This window comes from Panthera leo, chromosome F3 (assembly GCF_018350215.1).
Source record: "Panthera leo isolate Ple1 chromosome F3, P.leo_Ple1_pat1.1, whole genome shotgun sequence".
In the NCBI taxonomy this organism is placed as follows: domain Eukaryota; kingdom Metazoa; phylum Chordata; class Mammalia; order Carnivora; family Felidae; genus Panthera; species Panthera leo.
This window is the reverse complement of record NC_056696.1, coordinates 4,240,328-4,261,300: the sequence shown is the minus strand read 5'-3', so window position 1 is coordinate 4,261,300 and position 20,973 is coordinate 4,240,328. Positions and strand designations below refer to the sequence as shown.

The window sequence follows — 20,973 nt, the reverse complement described above, 5'->3', positions numbered from 1 at the left end:
GCGGGAAGGCAGAAGGTGTCTCCACCGGAGCGGCGGGAGACCCGAGCAGGCTCTGTGACAGCGCTTCGGCCGCCATGTCAGCGAGCGGGGCTGGAGACAGACCCGGCGCGCAGCCGTAGCCCTCCGGTCGCCTCCGACTCCCAGGTGAGGAGAGGGAGAGGGAGAGCGGTGCGGGGCAGCGGCCGGCTCGCGGCCGGGGTGGAAAGCCCCCGGGACCCCGCGCGCCTCCCCCGCGCTGTGCGCCGCGCGCCGCCTCTGCGCTCCCGGGGAGGTGTAGCCCCGCGCCCCCTGCGCCCGCCGGCGCGCCTCCCGTCCCCCCGGCCCGGGTGTCCGCGCCTCCTCCCCGCGGCAGCAGCCCACGGCCCCGGCTCTGGCTCTGCGCCCTCTGGGGTGGCCCCGCTTTGCCTTCGTACCTGCGCCCCCGCCTCCACCGAGCGCCGCCGAGTGTCTCCCTGCCGTACCTCCTTCTGGGCCGGTATTTACCTTATGTTCGTCTGTAACTCGCGTGTTGATAAGATTTAAAGTTCAGGTTATAAAAAAATTACAGTTTGAAAGCTTTAAATCCCCTTCTAGGCTTAGGAAGGTTGCGACCTTAGGATGCTTATTTTGATCCCTCCGTAAACTTATTCAGATACGTGCCGCGGAATGCAATTCTGAAGACCAATTCCAAGGACTCTAAAAATAGGATGCTCTAATGGAAATTTTGGCAGTCTTTTTACCTCTTGGGCAGTGTTAGAAGACTCGATTCTTTGAGAGTGATTTCAGTGTTTAAGGATTATGCTCAGAAAGAGATTGGCCCGTCACTCTTTACACCAGGACAGGAAACCGCATCCAATCAACACCCTGTGAAAATATGTACAATCCTTTCTGCTTACTGTGCTCGCGGCGTAATTGAGCTTGTTATTTAAATGCACAAGAAAAAGGTTTCTGAGGAATGTATCACCTGGCGAATTGAAGTCTGAGGATTATACCCAGCTGATGAATCTCAAAATGGATAAAGAAATTGACAAGCATATATGCCCCCCCCTCCTTTTTTTGGATGATAAATTTGCTAGGACACTGTAGAAAGTATCTGATCAGCTGTTGTGGAAGCCGTGTGGACTCGTTGATCTAAATTTCCTCAAATTCATTTTTTGTATTGACAGTTTTCTAGAAGTGATTCTTGCATGCTCTGAACACGGAAGGACGCTTTCCCCACGATTCTTTAATGAGCTGTCACCTCCTCTATCCTTTTAAAGATATTTTCATAGATTCCGAAATACACTGGATTTTTTTCCCTTAAAAGTCCCGGAGGCCTGAATATTTTTAAATCAAATAAAGAAGAAAGATGTCATGATAGAGGAAGAAATGGTTCACTTCTAGAAATTGATTTTGAATTTTTCATGTTTAAAATACACTTAAAAAAATTGTGGTACAGGGGCGCCTGGGTGGCTCAGTCGGTTGAGCGCCGACTTCGGCTCAGGTCACGATCTCGCGGTCCGTGAGTTCGAGCCCCGCATCGGGCCCCTGTGCTGACAGCTCGGAGCCCGGAGCCTGTTTCAGATTCTGTGTCTCCCTCTCTCTGACCCTCCCGCATTCATGCTCTGTCTCTCTCTGTCTCAAAAATGAATAAAAACGTTAAAAAATTTTTAAAAAAAATTGTGGTACAAAATATTTATTTTAAAATATGTTTTCTTATTTCATAAGATTTGTGGAACAAAGGTAGCCTGCTCAGCCCTAGAGAAGCTGATGTTTCTTATTTTGCTTTTCAGTCGTTTGGGGTTTTGGGGGTTTTTTTTTGTTTGTTTGTTTGTTTGTTTTGGACAGGAGCATGAGGTTATGATAATTATTTCCCTTTTTATAATGCTAATGGTTGTTTGTGGTTGAAGGTGCTTCAATAATAAAGACACAATCTTACACATTTTATTTTTCTGAGGCCCTAGGTACTGGAAAGGAAATTTTAATTTGGAAAATGGAAAGGAAATGTTAATTTCCCTTTAAAGGTGTGCCTTACAATCAGCATTCAGATCTACTTTATTAGAAAAACATGATTTGCTTATTTCCCATCATAGTTTCTTCAGAGGTGTGGTTTTTGCGTCCTGTGCTATTTTTTCCCCTTTGAAGTAATCTTTCCTTAAAATGGTGTCAGGGCAAAGTGATTCTATTTTTATACTCTTCTTAAGTTATTTTTGATAATATCAACTGATCGAGAAAATAACTGCTTTTCTTTGGGCTTTTAACTGGCAGTTGTAATTGGGAAATGTCCAGTGATAGATACTCCTATTTGCTATCAGCACTAAGTCTGTAGGTCTGTAAGCAGTGCTGGAAGGGACGGCAGGTCTGTGACAATCCAGCTGTAATGCAAGCCACATAAGCAATGTAAAGTTTTCTAGTCTCATTCACAAGGTAAAGAAACAAGTGAAATTAACTTTAATATATGTTACTTAAACCATACAGTTTCAAATGGAATGTTTGGAAAATTGAGAATGAGATATTTTACATTCTTTCGCTGGTGTTGATACTTAGAGTACATGTGAGTTCAGAGTACCCACATTTCAAGCGCTCAGTAGCCACATGTAGCTGGCAAATGGCTAGGATCTTATTGGGCAGCTCGTAGCAACAGTATTGCTACATGATTTTTAGGATGTCTTCCTATCCTGAGAGTCTGGGGTAAATCCAATAGGGTAAGTTTAAAAATCCTTTTCTTAAAGTGCTGTGATAGTCAAACTAAGAAGCTTCTTTTCTTTTCTTTTCTTTTCTTTTCTTTTCTTTTCTTTTCTTTTCTTTTCTTCCCCAAACTGAGAAGTTTCTGTGCAGGAAGAAAGTTCCAAGAAGTCTCTTCCTCTTGGAGATGACTGTCTCCAAGTCATCTTAACCCTGAGTAGGATAAACAGGTGGACAAGTGCATGTTTGGTGGAGGTTGTAAGATGACTAGGGTGCTCAGTCATTTCCTGGGGTGTCATTGTTACAGTTATTTACATCTGCATGTCAACAATGTGTCAAGATGCTTTGTGACTCTCTGTTTCCTTTACCTGTGTTACTAAGTAGGGAGAGCTTGAATGGGTATAAATGTGCTTCTCCGTATGATGGCATTTCTTGTCAAAGGAAAGAGAAAATCTTTTCAGCAAACTTCAGAAAGAAAGGGTATATTTTTTGGTTCAAAAATGCTAGGAGCCTGGTTACGAGCAAACAAGTAACTCATGTATGGTGGTTTAGATAAAGTTAGAAGGAAATACGGCACTTTTGATACAAAACTACGACATGCTGACTATGTATGAGCTTTAAGTTGTTTTTGCAACAGGGATGGTGATTTGCATGGAACGATCTCTTGTTCAGAGCTATTAAAACCGAAGGATAACCCTGTTGGAAAACTAACCTTATGGCTAACTGACCTCAGTGGGATCAATAGGACCTATCATTGTTCTTCTCTTATATATTCTATTAAACTTCCCCAAATACTACTTTGCACTGTTTACATCTACATTTAATATTAAAATTCATTGTCAAAATTCATCTGGAACCCTAATTAATATTTGGTGTAATCTAATATAAGAAATATGCCTCCTCCCCAACCCTTATGGTATAAAGAAATCTTAAATTACCCGTTCAGTAAGCAAAATCCCTCTAAAATCTAGTCATTATAGAGCTGTCACAGTGTTGGCATTGTGTGGAGTATTAAAAGATCAGAGACAGACCTGGGGAATACGTAATGATTGGATGTTGCTTGTTTCCTGAGACATACATAGATGCACATTATAGCAGGAAAATACAGTGTTTTCATTTGTATCTAAATCTAGATGACTGTCTATTGGCACCATTTTCTTTGGATAAGAAAGAATATAGTTCCTACAAATTAGTCTTAGGTTTTTTTAATTTGAGGAAGAATAATTGAGTTTGGCAATTTTCATTTTTTAAAAAAGCTCTTAAATGATTTAAGTGACCTCTCCAAGGATTATATTTTTATTCAGAAATTCTACACTCAGTGTATCTGTGTCTTGATACTGTTGTGAGCATTCTCTCCAGTTTAGGGCCCTGAAGATTCACACAAATACAGGCTTTTCTTTATCTAGGAATCATTCCCTTGGGGGAAATTATATTCCTTTTTACCGAGGGAATACTTTTGTTTTTCATGCATTTCAAATGATTTATTTATAGTATTCTTTGAAGAAATACATCAATAGTCAACTGCATCTCAATAAAATAAAAATAAAAGCCCTGTCCGAGCAATCTAAAAGACAAAAAAATGTAACACTTCTGAATCTTATGATAGCTTGAGATTTCCTACATTGTTTTAGTCACAGTTGGGAGATTGTGCCAACATGTCTGGAGATGGAAACTTTTTGCCATCACATCACTCCTCCCTGCCATCTCTTACTACTTCCTGTTTTCCATCATTAGCCATGTGGAAAGGAAAGATAGTACGTGTCTGTCAAAATACTGACACATTAAGTTTATTTTTCCTTTTGACCGTAGGAGGAATTGCTGGAGCAGTATGTGACAAATATTGTCACCTTTATTGACATTGGCCTTTTGACATTTGAAATGACGGTACCTACGAGATTTCAGGAATTAGCAATATCTTGTAACTGTCCTGTTAATGCTCCTAATTACTTAGCCTGTTTTTCCTGTAAGACCACTACCTAAGTAATTGCTGTTTTTTTCTGTGTTCGCTGCATCTAGAAAACTCAGTGAATTAAGTGGCTGTGGGTTTCTAATTTGAATGAAGGCAAACTAACATTTTAAAGATCTTTTATATTACAGATTTTGAAATAAATAATTTCCTTAAAATATGTAAACTTTATGATAAAGTTAAGAATCGGGGCGCCTGGGTGGCTCAGTTGGTTAAGCGGCCGACTTCAGCTCAGGTCACGATCTTGTGGTCCATGAGTTCGAGCCCCGCGTCAGGCTCTGGGCTGATGGCTCAGAGCCTGGAGCCTGCTTCCGGTTCTGTGCCTCCCTCTCTCTCTGCCCCTCCCCCGTTCACGTTCTGTCTCTCTCTGTCTCAAAAATAAATTAAAAAAAAAAAGTTAAAAAAAAAAAAAAAGAATTATGTTGTTCCTGGGTCACCAGGATGTTGTTCTGGTTCAGTCGGTCAAGCGTCCGACTTCGGCTCAGGTCATGATCTCACGGTCCGTGGGTTCGAGCCCCACGTCGGGCTCTGTGCTGCCAGCTCGGAGCCTGGAGCCTGCTTCAGATTCTGTCTCCCTCTCTCTCTGCCCCTCCCCTTCTCACGATCGTCTCTCTCTGTCTCTCAAAAAAATAGCATTTAAAAAAAAAAAAAAAGAAAAAAGAATGATGTTGTTCCTGGGTATTTGAGAGCATACCACTGACTTTATTTTGTGCATGCATTGCTTTTTCCGCTGTTTTTCCCTTCTGCACATATTACCACTGTGCAGCTAAATCTTAAGAGTTTACAGATGAACTGAAAAACATTGCTTATGGTTTTTTTAATGAGAACTTATTTTTGTGACTATGTATTTTATTTACTGAAGCCCCCTAGTGGAGTTGTTTCTTCTGTACCTTATGAAACACCAAAGTTTACTTCAGTTTGTTTTTCCCCTGCTGGTGGAGCATGAAAACAGTTTACTTAGGTCTTCAAAGGACTCTTACCCACTAATCTGTGATTTCCTCCCTCAAATTCAGCTCAGATGAAAAGGGAAATGGAAGTTTGTAGAAACTATTCTGATCAGAAAGGAAAAGGCTGTCTGCCCATTTGTGACTTCTTCATCCAGATTCAGTCAGCAGGCTTTATTTTCTTCAACAGCTTATAATCACTTTCTTCCTTTTGCTCCAGTAGTTAAAAAATTGTTGTGGAGTTCTTTGCCATGCTGACAGAGTCATACGTAAAGCATCGTGGAAGCAATGTAAAGAGCCAGAATTAGAAACAAGGTTCTGTGACTTGCTTATTTGAATCGTATATGTTTTGTGACTGAGAAGAGAAAAAATGGTTTGTCTTCTTCGTCTCACATCTGAACTCAAGCTTAAAAATTGATTGCCTATGTCTTTATCAAGCAAAGCTCATATTTTCACTAGCCAAAGGACGATCTATTTCTTATTCACCCGAAATAAAAGAGTATGTAATCAGGAGGTAGTTTTTACTTATATCAAGTGGCCTCTTATTTAATTATAATTTTGTAGATTTTGATGCCTACAGACTTTTTGTCCTTTTTTAGCTGTATACCTGGGGATTCCCTAGTGAACTCCAACAGACTTTGACCTTTGTCAAAATGGCTTGCCTTGGCTGACAAGTTCAAAGAGTATACATACCTACATGTGCAAAAAGCTTATAAGCAAAAATTCTGCTCCAGAAACACTTATCAAGACTGAGGAAACAGTTATCAATATTGAGGAAACAAATATTCTAAGAATGTCTGTCTTACAACTAAAGCCTCCGTGTACTTGTCCAGTGCTTTGTATAAAACCGTGTACTTTGTGCAGCCTTTGCTGGAGAGTTTCCACTCTGTTCTAGCTCTCCAGAGTATGTGAGGTGGTATCCAGAATGCCACTACAGCATATCCTGCCTTACCTCACCTTTTGGTTTCTTTCTAGTCTTCTATCTTCTATGGAAAGTTCAAAAGTCGGAGCAGGTCATAGTCTGTTATAAACTTGAAGTGGGGGAGGAATACAAATGTTACTCCTTCCCTCTTGCCTCTCCTTCCTTCCCTATTACAAAAGTAGTAATGCTCCAAAGAGAAGAAAAGGTAGATAAATTTTAAGTTGAGGAAAATGCGGTTATTCAAAGATTCGTATTTTTTCTATAATTAAAGTTGAACAGAAGCTTTACTTTAGAGTCAAAATCCATCGATATCTCTCATCCTGCTGAAGATGTCTGATGGATTTGTCAGGAAGAAATTCTGAGTGCAAGTATACTTTGAGTGCACAGACCTAGGCTATACTAGAGTATATGTAATAGTACTGTCTCTTTTTATCATGTATGTTTTCATTAGGGAATACTTGCCACTGACATAAAACATCTCTGGGGAAAATCGTATGCTGCCAACAATCTTTTTTTTTTTTTTATGTTTATTTATTTATTTTGAGAGAGTGAGAGCGAGCAGGGGAGGGGCAGAGAGAGAGGGAGAGAGAATCCCGAGCAAGCTCCATGCTATCAGTGCAGAGCCCAATGTAGGGCTTGAACTCACAAACCATGAGATCAGAGCCAAAATCAAGAGTCAGTTGCTTAACTGACTGAGCCACTCAGGCACCCCTCTGCCAACAATCTTCTAACACAACATAAGGGATCCTTCTCTGGGACAAATTTTTTTCTCTATTGGTTTATCCTTTTATTAGAATTTGTTACCTAGAGTAAACTGCCTTGCTCTGGCATTTTTTCTTTTCCCAAAACCCCATCAAAATACATTCTCTTGAATAACTTAAATCATAGTCACTTTTACACCCGTCTCTCTTCCTGCCTTTCAGTTAACTTTCAGTATGCTCTAGATATAAATCAATATGTCACTGTTAGGTCAGACGGAATTACAGGAGTCTGCAGTCCTTGATGTGCTCGGACTGGGAAATGGAGGTGGGAGTGATTGACAGTAAAAAGGACCGGAAGTTAGGGCCACATAATGGGACGTTGGTAGTGGCATGTTGGAGATGCTGGGACTCATCTGAAGCGAAGAGATTGTTTGGGTGCCAGTAACAACATATGACTGGGATGATACTAGCTACGCTGACCGGACGGTGAGATGTCCCGGTGGAACTTTGAGACTTGGTGAGATAGTCATTCCACAAGTGTATCAAGCCACTGCTTTTGTTGTAAAACACAAAGTAATTGTTTTCAAATGAATGATCTGCCCCTTAGGTATGCAGGATGCATTGAAAGGGCCATGTGAAACAATGAGAGCCTTAATTAAAAGTAAATATAGCAGCCTCAACTCATACTGAAATTTCCTAATAACTTTGGAAATGATAGAATTAGTGAGTTTTTACTTCTTGTTCAAAAGAAATATAGAAACTAAGCTAGAGAACTCCTGGCTTAGGTTTTGTAATTTAAAAATAGTGTTAAAATTGTGTTTGATGCTGTATGGATTATGTTCTTTATCTTAGTTGGGTTCATTCCTTAATTTTACTAATATCCATATGAACCTGCACATTACAGTATACATGTGTGTGTACACATTACAACATCCATACCCATTTTGGTGAATAATTTTGAAATATGGTGGCTTGTGAATGAATCCAAACCTAGCATTGGTTCCTATCAGTTTAATGGTTAATGTTTGAACCCATAGGTGATCAGTATTAATAGTAAGTACTGTGAGAAATGCAGTGGAAGTCAGCGTTTAAAACATTTGATGAAAAATGCAAGTCCCAAGAATGTATACAGCTTTATGTATGTAGATTCATTTTAACTTTTTTAGAAAGTAAAGGAAAACTGCATGAAAAACTTTTTTGGTTAGTATAATTTATAATTAATTCAGTAAATACTGTGTAGAATTTTATTTTTTCATTTTACCAGAATTTCAAATGCCACCTTTTTGACTTAGGATTTGGTAAACATATAGGGGCAAATTCTGTAACCATTCAGATGAGTTTATTTCTAAGATCTGTAATATTCCTCCATAGAGATCTATACTTTGTGCCCTTGAAAACTGGCTTTGTAGAAACTCCTGTTTCTCAAGGTTACTGGCAAATATATAAGGCAACTCTTTGATGGTTCTCAAACAGAGCAAATGAAGCAATGACTTACTTCTGAGACGATGGATAAACACACGTTCCAAAATTTACACGAGATAGTACATGTCAAAGTGTTTAACCTCCACAGTGTTTAACCTACAGAAAGCACTTAGTAAATGGTGTGTTTTAAATCCAGGGGTGCTTGGATGGCCCAGTCAGTTGGGCATCTGACTTTGGCTCAGGTCATGATCTTGCGGTTCATGGGTTCAAGCCCTGTGTCGGGCTCTGTGCTGACAGCTCAGAGCCTGGAGCCTGCTTCGGATTCTGTGTCTCCCTCTCTTTCTGCCCCTCTTCTGCTCATGCTCTGTGTCTCTCAAAAATAAATAAACCTTTTTTTAAAATTAAAATAAATAAATAAATAAATAAAAACTTTAAGGTCAGTCCTTTTGATAAAATCATGTCTTAATTTCAGTATGGCGACCATAATTCTTTATTTTCATTTTGCCTTTTAAATGGGCATGGAATGACCTTTTATGGTTTTCTCTAGTGGAGAAATCCAGTCAAGAATGTGAGAAGGTGAACCTTTCTAGTAAAATTGTAGTTGAAGAGAAAGAACAGAAAGCCGGTTTAAAATAAATTTGATGTTGGTCTCATTCCATCTGTCTCATTTCTATCTTTAAAACAGTTCTTCTGTATTTTCTTTGAATATTTAACCTTTATTCTTTCATTTGTGTAGCATGAGCAGCAAGGATTTATAATTACAAAGTCAGAACTTCCCAGGTCAGAAAATAGAGTAGTCCCATTTAATTTTTTTGCCTTTTTTAAAATTTTTTTAATTTTTATTTTATTTTTTTTTCTTTACCAATTCATGCTTCTTTTTTTGGAATTTGCTGACTTGTTCTTATCATATTTAGTCTTTCAGAGACAAAAATACTCTTGGAGTTTCTCCTCTATTTCTATTTCCTACCAGATAATATTTGTGGGTTTTTATTGTGCAGTAAATTTTAAATATCGTCTTATATGATGTAACCACTTTTTCTAAACTGATTTCCTTCGGTAAGAGGTGGTGAAAGAGAAACTCGTTCAGGGTTTTAATTCAGTTAAGCCAGCATTTGTCCACACCTGCCGCATGCCTCAGGAGTGCAGTGGTAAGGGTCACACAAAAAGTGGCACTTTCTCTTGCTTCAGACACTTGAATTCCACTTGGAATAATCTCCATGCATGAAATAACTCGTGAAAAATCCTGAAGCAACAAATATGCAAACACAGGACAGTATCCACCGGATACTTTAAAAACTACGGTATTTATTGCATTTTAAAAAGTAAGTTTTTGAAAATGCCATAACATAGAATCTGTATTACCTATCATCTCAAACCACAACTGGGCTTTTCTAAGGCCAGGTAATAAAATAAAGACTCTCACAGTTTCTTCCTCCCCCTCCTCCTAACTTGTCCAGCTGCTTCCTCCTCAGGGCCTTCCTCCGATTGTACCTTCTCTGTGGCCATCAGAGACAACACAGCCCCTCAGCCCAGGTTCGAGCCCCAATTCCGATAGCTGTTTGGCCTGGGATGAGTTGCTTAACCTGTCAGTGCCTGGGTTTGCCTCCCATAAATTGGAGGTGCTGATAATAACCGCCCAATAGAATTGTTGTAGAATATGAGGAAGTATATGCATGGCCCAGAGTGAACGCTGTATAAGCATTTGCTTTTATTCTCAGACTCCATCATTATGGTTATTCCCAACAACAGACAAACATCCTATGACGTCATGTGTTTGAACCTAAAGATTTTTTGGAATTTTGTATTGTTTTTATTCTGCTCTGTAACATCTCTTTTAACATAAAAATAGTGTCTGCCCTCCCACCCTCAATTTTTGGAGTGAATTGGTGTTACCAGAAAAGGCACAATAATCATCCTTTGACTTTGCAGATCCTTTTTGTTTATTTATTTATTTTGAGAGAGAGAGTGCAAGCAGGGGAGGGGGAGAGGGAGAGAGGGTGAGAGTCCCAAGCAGGCTCCGGGCTGTCAGGGCAGAGCCCAGACAATAGGGCTCAGTCTTGCAAACCATGTTGTCATGACCTGAGCTGAAATCAAGAGTCAGATGCTCAACCGACTGAACCACCCAGGCGCCCCAACTTTGCAGATCCTTGATCAGCTTTTACTGTTTCCTCTTTAATTTTTCTTCTTCTTCCTTTTTTTTTTTTTTTTAAGAGAGAGAGAGAGAGAGAAGCAGGGCTCACCCGAAGCAGGTCTTGTGCTCATTCAACACAGGCCTCAAACTCACGAACCTTGAGATCATGACCTGAGCTGAAGTCAGATGCTTAACCAACTGAGCCACCCAGGCACCCCTTTCCTCTTTACTTTTTCTATTAAATATTCGTTAATCATGCCTTGCTGCCTACCATGTTCTGTCCCTGTGCTCTCCACCAGCTTACAAGTTCTTCTCAAGGAGGGATTCCATCCTGTTGGTGGTGTTGACAAATACAAAAATTATTGAACACAGTGTGTTCAGTCTTGGTATTACTAAAAAATTCATTTTCACAGTCAACAAGACTGGCATTTTAATGTAATAATTTAAATATAAAGCACGACTATAAGTACCACTCAACATTGTCTCTACTCTTAGTAATCTGCCAAATACTTGATTATTCTCAGGATTTCCCATAACAGACGTCCACACTGGAGGAGAATATTCATTCAACAGACAGTCCTTGAGTGACTGTTCTGTATTTAGCACTAGCCTAGGCACTAGGAAGAAGTTCCAGGAAGTGGCAGTGTATGGTAATTAACAGTGCACACTCCAAATTCGCAGAGATCTGGGTTCATATCTCAGCTACTTACTTGCTACATAAGCTAGAGCAAATTGTGTCTCTGTTTCCTCATCTGTAAGGTGAGAAAATAGTTTCTGTGAGAATGGAATGAAATAAGATGTGAAGTGTTTGCACAGTACCTGGCATTCATTAAATGTTCCATAAATATTGTGTATGATCAAAAGCACTTTTAGGAGAACAGGGTGGGGGCAGTTACCCAGTGGGCTTGAATTTTAACTGCCACGTGGGGATGGAAAAGGAGGCCGTTAAGACTGAGCCAAGGAACCCAAATAGGGCATTGGAGCTGAGAGCTTCATATACAGCCAGGACCCTTGAAGATCTCTGTTCTCAAAAGAGATGGTGGGGCGCCTGGGTGGCTCAGCAGGTTAAGCAAGTCCAGCTTCGGCTCAGGTCATGATCTTGCAGTCCTTGAGTTTGAGCCCCGCGTCAGTCTCTATGCTGATGGCTCAGAGCCTGGAGCCTGCTTCAGATTCTGTGTCTCCTCTGTCTGCCCCTCCCCTGCTTGGGTGTGCAAGCTCGCTCGCTCTCTCTCTCTCAAGAATAAATAACCATTAAAAAAAAAAAATGGAAAAGTGATGGATTGGAAGGTGGGGGTAGTAATCTGCCTAGTAGCAAAGAGATATGTTTTTCTGTTTCCGCTTTGACATTATGTGGAAGAGAGAGGCTTCCCTGAGACATTGTAACCATAGGTCTATTAACCCTGAGGTTTGGGGTTCATATGAATGTTTTCTTCAGCTGAGAATTAATATAAAAACTGGCCCTGGCTGGTAACACAACCCGGGATACCTGGAGAAAGCAACCTGGAAAGAGTGATCCTTAATCAGCCTTTACAAAACTCCCACCAATGAAGCCCCTCACTGCAGAGGAACTCATTGTGGAAAACAAAATCACCATGCGTTAAGAGTCGACAGAAACAACAAACAACAATTCAGACTCCTAAGAATCTGAAAGAATGAGCATTTTTTGACTTTAAAAGAATGGGGGATAAAAAATATGGAAAATGGTTGTATTAAAAGTTAATGACATTATTTTTAATGTTTATTTTTGAGAAAGAGAGCATGAGTGGTGGAGAGAGAGAGAATCCCAAGCAGGCTCCCCTCTGTCAGCACAGAGCCTGATGCAGGGCTCGATCTCAGGAACCATGAGATCATGACCTGAGCCAAAATCAAGAGTCAGATGCTTATCTGACTGAGCCACCAAGGCACTCCAAAGACATTTTAAGTAGTACTGTATATATGACTTCTAGAAATAAAAGATAGTCACAGAAGTAAGCTGATGGGACAAATTAAGCAGCAAATCATGCACAGTTAAAGACAGAAGTACTTAGCTGAATACTGTGCATTTTGATTATGAATTCAAGCCCCCAATTACAGTACAAAAATACAAAGAAACTATAAAAGACAGGCTAAGTAATGTGGATCACAGAGTAAGAAAATCTAATGTACATCTAGCAGGAGTTACAGAGGGAGAGAGTAACGTCAGTGGGGAAGAGACAGCCTAAGGATATACCAACATTGATGAAACACAGACACTGGGAATCGGAAATCATGCAGAGTCCTAAGCAGAGTAAATAAAGGTAAATTTCCACTTGGAATACATGGCGAGAAATGTCTCTTACCAGGCAGTTGACTTTTTAATTGGAGCACAGAATTTTATGACTGTCTCAGCACACAGGGACTATTTACCAGAGCAGTCTTAATTTATCTTTATGGACGGGGCACCTGGGTGCCTTGGTTGGCTGAGCCTCTGACTCTTGATTTGGGGCTCAGGTCATGATCCTAGGATCATGGGGTCAAGCCTCCCATTGGGCTCTGTGCTGAATGTGGCGTCTGCTTGGGATTCTCTCTCTCTCTCTCTCTCTCTCTCTCTCTCTCTCTCTCCCCCTAACTCTCCCTCTTCCCTCCTCCCCTGCTCTCTCTAAAATTAAAAAAAAAAAAATTACAGATGGCCTTAGAAGTCGTCCATACATCACCTCATTTTATCCTTACAGCGAAGAAATCCAGGCTCCTAAAGGGGAGCTAATTTGAGGACAGTTACCCAGCTGAGATGTATAGGAGCTTTTTCAAGTGGAGGAGGGAAGGATTCCAAAATCAAAAGGTCGCTTCATTTTGCTCTATTCTGCCTCTATTAAGATGTAATATCACCAGTTGCCTGTTTTATTGATGCTTTCCTTACATTAAAAAAAAATAACCACTTGGGGGTACCTGGGTGGCTCAGTTGGTTAAGCGTCCAACTTCAGCTCAGGTCATGATCTTGCGGTTTGTGGGTTCGAGCCCCACATCCGGCTCTGTGCTGACAACTCAGAGCTTGGAGGCTGCTTCAGATTCTGTGTCTCCCTCTCTCTCTCTGCCCCTTCCCTGCTTGCACTCTGTCTCTCTCTCTCTCTCTCTCAAAAATAAATATTAAAAAATAATAAAAGCTGCTTACCTTTTGAGGCCTGAATGTGGATTTCATTCTTGACATGTAAAAAATGAAGCCTTTTGCAGAATTTAAAGTATGTTCATCAGAAAATAAATGAATGCATAAAAATATTGAAGTCTGTTTCTGAGCAAACTAAAACTAATCCCTTAACATTTTATCACAATCAGCAGGACATTATTTTGCCATTTACCAGCATGCCTTCTTTTTTTTTTTTTTTTTTTTTTTTTTTTTTTTTTTTTACATACCTTAGTTTAAAGGACAAAAAGTTAGGAACAAGTTGTTCTCTGACTTGCAAAGACTAATTCAAGAGGACCCAAAGCCCGATTTTCAAACATATTTCTCTTTCCAAATGGATTCTATTAACTGTTACGATACTTTGCATGGAATAGACCTTTCAATATTTGATTGACTCCATACCAAAAGGAGCTGGGTTTTTTTCAGTCCCTCTTTTACTGTTCCTAATTGAATTATTATTTTCTAAAAATTGAGTATATTATATATAGGTTTAATTGGTGTCTTTCTGAAGATATCTTCATAGCATTGAAACTATTTTTGGTTCGGGGCACCTGTATGGCTCAATCGGTTGAGCATCCGACTATGGCTCAGGTCATGATCTCACTGTTCATGAATTCAGTTCATGAGTTAGAGCCCTGCATCAGGCTTTCTGCTGTCAGCACGGGGTCTGCTTCGGATCCTCTCTCTCTCTCTCTATCTCTCTCTCTCTCTCTCTCTCTCTCCACCCACCCAAAATAAATAAATAGATAAATGAATAAACATTTAGAAAAAATTTTTAGTTCAAAACGCCCATTCACACCCCAATGTTTCCCTGAGTAATTTGCCTTCAGGTGCTATTTCTGTCCTGTTTGGCCCCTGTGATTCTATGCTTTCATTCCTCAACCGGTTCCGTCCACAGATAAGGTAACAACCACATTGGCTAGATCTTCATCAGGAACTCCATATTGTATTCCCCATCACGGTTTCTCGGAGAACGGATCCTGGGGCCTTGTAAAGTATGTGGTTTAAATGTTCTCCCTTGAAGCTGTAAACTCGTTCACAGGAAGGCGACGTCAAGCTGCAAATCACAGGGTAGAAAGCTCCCCCCGTACCACCCAGTTTTCCTTGTACATCATCTGTGTCTGTGCCTTTTTTTCTAATGACACCTCCCCAACCAAATCCCCACACGCTTTTTTAAAACTCAATTTCTTTTGCCAAATTTCTGTCAGACCCTGTGAAGACTTTTTTTATATGGAAATAATTCAAGGAAGATTTTATATAATGAGAGTGGTTGTACTGTGTTAATACTTTTCTGAAGTTTTTACTGGAAATAGAACTTTCTGAGTGGAATATACTTACAAAGGAGTTGTGTGGGAAGATAAAAATTCCTTAAAATTAGATAGAGTTACTTAGCTATAGCTATGTTCAGGGTATGTACTTGAGAAATAATTTATTCTGAAATACTGCTGCCAATTAACAACAAATTGAATATTCTTGGAAAACATAGCTTATTCCTATAAACTTTAGGAGAAGATATAGGATGTACTTCAAAATGGATTCTTAATACTGAAGATGATGAATTAGACTTTGTCCTAATTGATGTAAAATAAAATACGTGAAAAATAAAAGAATCCTTTTTTAAAGGTAGCCAGAAAAAAAAAATTAAAGAGGTTTTGAGGGGTAACTCTTTTTAAAACTATTTATTTTGGGGGTGTGGAGAGAGAGAAAGAGAGAGAATGTGCATGGGAGAGGGGCAGAGAGAACCCAAGCAGGCTCCGTGCTGAGAGTGGGGCTCAAACCCACGAACCATGAGATCATGACCTAAGCTGAAAATCAAGAGTCAGACATTCAACCAACCGAGCCACCCAGGAACCCCTGGAGGGTAACTTTTTAAGATGGTTTCAGGCTTATAGAGGGGTTGCAAAAATAGCGTAAAGAATCCCCCTTTCCTTTACACAGATTCCCTGATGATTTCAAGCTTGCCCCTTGGCTTTATCATCGTGTTCTGTTCTCTGTGTGCACGTGTATATGTACGTACATATGTTTGTGTTACACATTTACACACATACACACAGACTTTTTTCTGAACCATCTCACAGTACATTGCAGGCATATCTTTTACTTCTAAATATATCGGAAGGTGAATTTTCTAAGAATCAGGACATTCTCTTATATAACGACAGTGCAGTTATCAGTCTGGAAATGTAATGTTGATATAAGACTGTTACCTGTTTTGTAATCCATATGTAAATTTTGACAGTTTTTTAAAATTTTTCTTAATAAAAAAATATTTTTTAAAACGTTTATTTTTTGAGAGAGACAGAGCGTGAACAGGGAAGGGGGCAGAGGGAAAGGGAGACACAGAATCCGAAGCAGGTTCCAGGCTCTGAGCTGTCAGCACAGAGCCCGACATGGGGCTCAAACTCACAGACTGTGAGATCGTGACCTGAGCTGAAGTCGAACGCTCAACTGACTGGGCCACTCAGGTGCCCCCCCCCCTCAATTTTTTAATGTTTATTTTTGTGACAGAGAGAGGGGCAAAGTTTGAGTGACAGAAGAGCAGAGAGAGAGGGAGACACAGAATCAGAAAGCAGGCTCCGGGCTCCAAGCTGTAAGCACAGATCCTGACACGGGCCTCAAACCCATGAACCGTGAGATCATGACCTGAGCCGAAGTCGGACGCTTGACCTTCACCGGCTGAGCCACCCAGGCACCCGACAGTTGCCTTGATGATACCCTTCGTGGTTTTTTTCCCCAGCCCAAGATCCAACACATCACACTGCATTCAGTTACTGTGTTTTCTTAGCCTCTTTTAATTTGGAATGGTTCCCTGTCTTTCTTCTTTGTTGATCTTGACAGTTTTGAGGACAGCAGTTATTTTGAAGAATGTCCCCAAATGATTGGATTGAGGCTATGCATCTTTTCAAGAATGACAGAGAAGTGGAATTATGTCCTTTTTCATGAATCACAATCAGGAGGCACGTATCCGTTTGTCCCATTTTTGATGATCTTAACTTTAATCATTTGTTCAAGGTGGAGTTTGTCAGATGAATCTTATACCCAGTTGTTTCGACATCCATTAATGATTCTTGCCTGAATTAGTCATTACTATGATGGTTGCAAAGAAGGTATTTTTTAGTAACCATCATCCTTTGAACATTTATTAGTTGGTATTCTATTGAGGAAAGGATTGTCTCTTCTTACCTATTCATCTGTTTATATTACCTATAAGCCCATGGATTCCTACCTTATCAGTGGATTGTAATCTATTACATTTTGCCCTTGGGAGCCCCTTCAGGCTGTTTCCATCATCCTTTTAACAGTTCCCCATCTTTCTGGATTTCTTCACTTTCTGGCACCACAAAGCATTCCAAGTTCATCTTGTACCTTCCTTTCCTCCCAGTCTTGGGACCAATCATTCTTCAAAAGATTAATGGTTCCTTTTAGTGGAGGACAGTCTTTAGAAATTAAGATCTGGGTGCTAGGTGTGTTCATTGGTACTGGGTCATTACTTCTAGAATTTTTCAGTGCACGAAGCTAGGAAATATATGTTTGTGTCTGCATATATTTATTTCTATATCTATCTTGAAAACCATGAGTTCAAGTGATCCCTTAAACTAAGATCCCAGGATTTATTCTAGTCTCCATTATTATGGAGGGTTTTTTTTTTTTTTTTGCTCTATGTTAATTATAAGTGTGGCTTTATTTAAAATTATTGAAGGTCACATACAAAGATAGCTCTTTAATAATTATTGTTAATGAGTTCTTTAATTAATTTATTTTTTAGATTAATTTTTTTAAAGATTTTATTAAGTAATCTCTACACCAAATGTGGGGCTCAAACCTACAACTCTGAGATCAAGAGTCGCATGCTCCACCAACTGAGCCAGCCAGGTGCCCCTGATTTTCTAGAATCTTAATAGTTGAGTGATTTCTTTAAAGTTTTTATTGAAATTCCAGTTAGTAAACACAGTGTTTGTTTCAGGTGTATGATATGGTGATTCAACAATTCCATACATCACCCAGTGTTCATCTCAAGGGTGCTCCTTAATTCCCGTGACCTGTTTCACCCATCCCCTCACCCACTTTCCCTCTGGGGACCAGCAGTTTGTTCTCTAAGAGTCGATTCCTTGGTTTGCCCCTGCTCTCTTTTTTCCCCCTTTGCTTGTTTGTTTTGTTTCTTAAATTCCACATATGACTGAAATCATATGGTATTTGTCTTTCTCTGACTGATTTCATTTAGCATAATATACTCTAGTTCTGTCTGTGTTGTTACAAATGGCAAGATTTCATTCTTTTTTATGGCCGAGTAATATTCTATTGTATACATACGCCACATCTAATAGTTAAGTGATCTTTGGATGCAAATTGAAACTTTATAAAGGAAAAGCTATCTGTTGAGTTTGTCAAATGATTATTTAATGTGCACAGAAGATTTAGAGACACAGTTGAAGATTATTTTTAACTTTTCATTCTATCCTTAGAGGCCAATTCAGGCTATCCTTAAATACAAATCAAAGCCAAAAAAGTTAAGGTATTTTAGCACTTACCAGTGGAATAATTAAGGAATTTCTTTACTACTTTGCTTAATGACTTTTTAATTTGACCATAATATGCAATGTTCTACAATATAATCCATGCACAACCTTTCCTGTATTAAGGCTGTGGCTTGGAAATCTAAAGCGTGAGCTCTGAAATCTGGATTTGAATCCTGACTTGGTCACTTCTGGTAGCTCTGTGACCTTGATCAGGCTACTTAAGCTTCTCTGTCCCCATTTCTGCATCTGAAAAATGGGAAAATTTTGTTCTTCACTGGGCAATTTGGAGGATCAAATGAGCTAATAATATAAGGTACAGTGCTTAGCATATAAAATCCAACGCTTGGGGTGCCTGGGTGGCTCAGTGGTTAAGTGTCAGACTTCGGCTCAGGTGATGATCTCACGGTTCGTGAGTTTGAGTCTCGCCTTGAGTTCACTGCTGTCAGTGTGGAGCCCACTTTGAGCACTCTGTCTCCCTCTCTGGCCCTCCCTGTGCCCCATGCATGCGTTTTCTCTCTCTCTCTCTCTCTCTCAAAAATAAATAAACATTAAAAAAAATAAAATGCAATGTGTGACACATACTAATTGCTTAATAAGTGTTAGCTGTTAGTGTTATTTAGCTAAGTGGTACAAATTAGTACTTCATGTGAAATAACTCCGCGCCAACGCCTGCACAGTGGAAAATCCCAGTATAACTTTTAACTCCCCATATACTTTAATAGCCGACAGTTGTTGGGAAGCCTTACCAATAGGTTAAATAGTTGATTAGCATATTTTATATTGATATGTATTATGTACTGTATTCTTACGATTAAGTGGGCTAGGGAAAAGAAAATGTTATGAAGAAAATCATAAGGAACAGAAAGTAGATTTACACAACTCTATTTATTAAAAATCCACATATAAGTGTACCCATGCAGTTCAAACCTGTGTTGAGGGTCAGCTATATATATAGCATGTTTTTTTTTCTTCTGTTTTGTTGAATTCTCCTTTCTCATCAAAATGTCTTTCTCCTTCATAGCCCATAGTAAATATTAAATTTTTTCCCTTTAGAAGTTAGTTATAAATACCATCTCATACCAAGATTGAAGTTTTGGGTCCTAAGTGTAAATTATAGTTTAATATCTTTCAATGTGTTTTTCTGTAACCTTTTTGAAGTTAGAAAATTCTGAACTGTATCAGCTAATAGAATAATAAAGATAATGGTGAGAGAAAAGACAGAGAAATAAGGTAGGGGAAAGAATAATAGAAATAATCTAGAATCATGATTTTGTTTTGATAGAAATTTGTTATCAAACAAGAGATGGTGTGAATAACATGAATAAATCCACTTCAGATTTTGTTGGGGCAGATCATGAAACAGATTTTAAATACTATTTTTGTATTATGGTAGAATTGTAAATTACTGAGAAACCTGTTTAGGAGAAAAAAAAAAAAAAAAAAAAAGCACAGTGGAAAGAGTCCTAAAGGCAGAAATATGAGGACTAAAGAAAAAAAATAACAGTGCTTAAAAACTTACCTTTACTAGGATTTCCCAGGGAAAGCTCTTATAAAATAGCATTTCACATTTTGCCAATATTCTCAGTTTTCAAGAACTGTTTTTCTGTTTTAGACCCAAGAGGACATTGCACTTTACAGTTTTACGTTTCTTACAAGGTTTCACAAAGTGATTTCAATAAATTTGGCCTTTAGTTCTGTTAGTTGAAAGAAACATTATTTAGCTATTAGCTGATTCTCTTTAACACTTCACACAGCCTGCCTTATGTAATTTTCCTCCGTGTGTCTGAACCAGATTCTGTAGGGAGAAAGGAGAAATATTTTGCAGGAAAGTGTTCTGAGATATCTGCTAATGTCAGAGGCAAGAATATTTTTTCAGTGTGTATTATTTTTCATGATTTTAATGGTACTCAATATCATTTAATACCTTTGGAATTTGTAGATATGTTTCTTGGTTAAAGTTTAAAAGACAGTTGTAAACTTTTATATCCACCAAGAGTAAAATTGTTAATATTTTATAAGTACTCTGTCTTTTGGAAGGTGAAACTTTTAGATATCTATGCTTGAGAATGATCAGATTTACTGACTTCACACAAAGAATGACAGCCTTCACAAAAATGGAAAAGCTTACGTGAAGCACAACTTCAAGGTTGCTGTTCGTCTTTCGTCTACCTTCTCCCACTGTAGCGTGTCCTTGAGGGAAGAGGGATCTGTATCTGGAGGTGACGGGAGAGGCAGCTAGAGGCCGTGCCTGCTAAACACATGGCTTCTCCTCCTGTGCTCTCTTTCAGGGCACTGCTGTGCCCCCAGACTCTGGCAGCACAGTCTGCTGTCTTTTACCTTCCCCGTCCAGTCAGGAGTCCCCACTGTGAACTCTGCCTCCGTGGTCTGTCATGTTTCTGTCTCCAGTGCCGCCGTCCCGAGTGCAGACCTCTCTGCTCACCTCATCCCTCGTCTCCTCCTCCGGTCCCTCCTGTGTTTCACCATCGGAGAGTCTGCACAAAGCACGGTTCTCAGCCCCGGCCCCTGGTTCAACAGCCTTTAATGCCTTCTCGGTTCCATGCACAGGAAGTCTGAATCAGAGCTGCTCAAAT

General features: G+C 39.5%; 1 protein-coding gene across 3 annotated transcripts in view; it reads left to right on the top strand.

Annotated features, from left to right (window-relative positions):
- Nucleotides 1-17: 17 nt before the first annotated feature.
- Nucleotides 18-20,973, top strand: part of CNST (consortin, connexin sorting protein) — a 115,726-nt gene continuing 94,770 nt past the window's right edge. The window contains exon 1 of one of the 3 annotated variants that reach the window (XM_042924462.1): nucleotides 18-144. The gene's annotated coding sequence lies outside the window, so the exon portion shown is untranslated. Of the gene's footprint in view, nucleotides 145-16,706; nucleotides 16,823-20,973 lie in introns of those variants that run through there. The other 2 variants (XM_042924464.1, XM_042924463.1) reach the window with 2 other exon arrangements.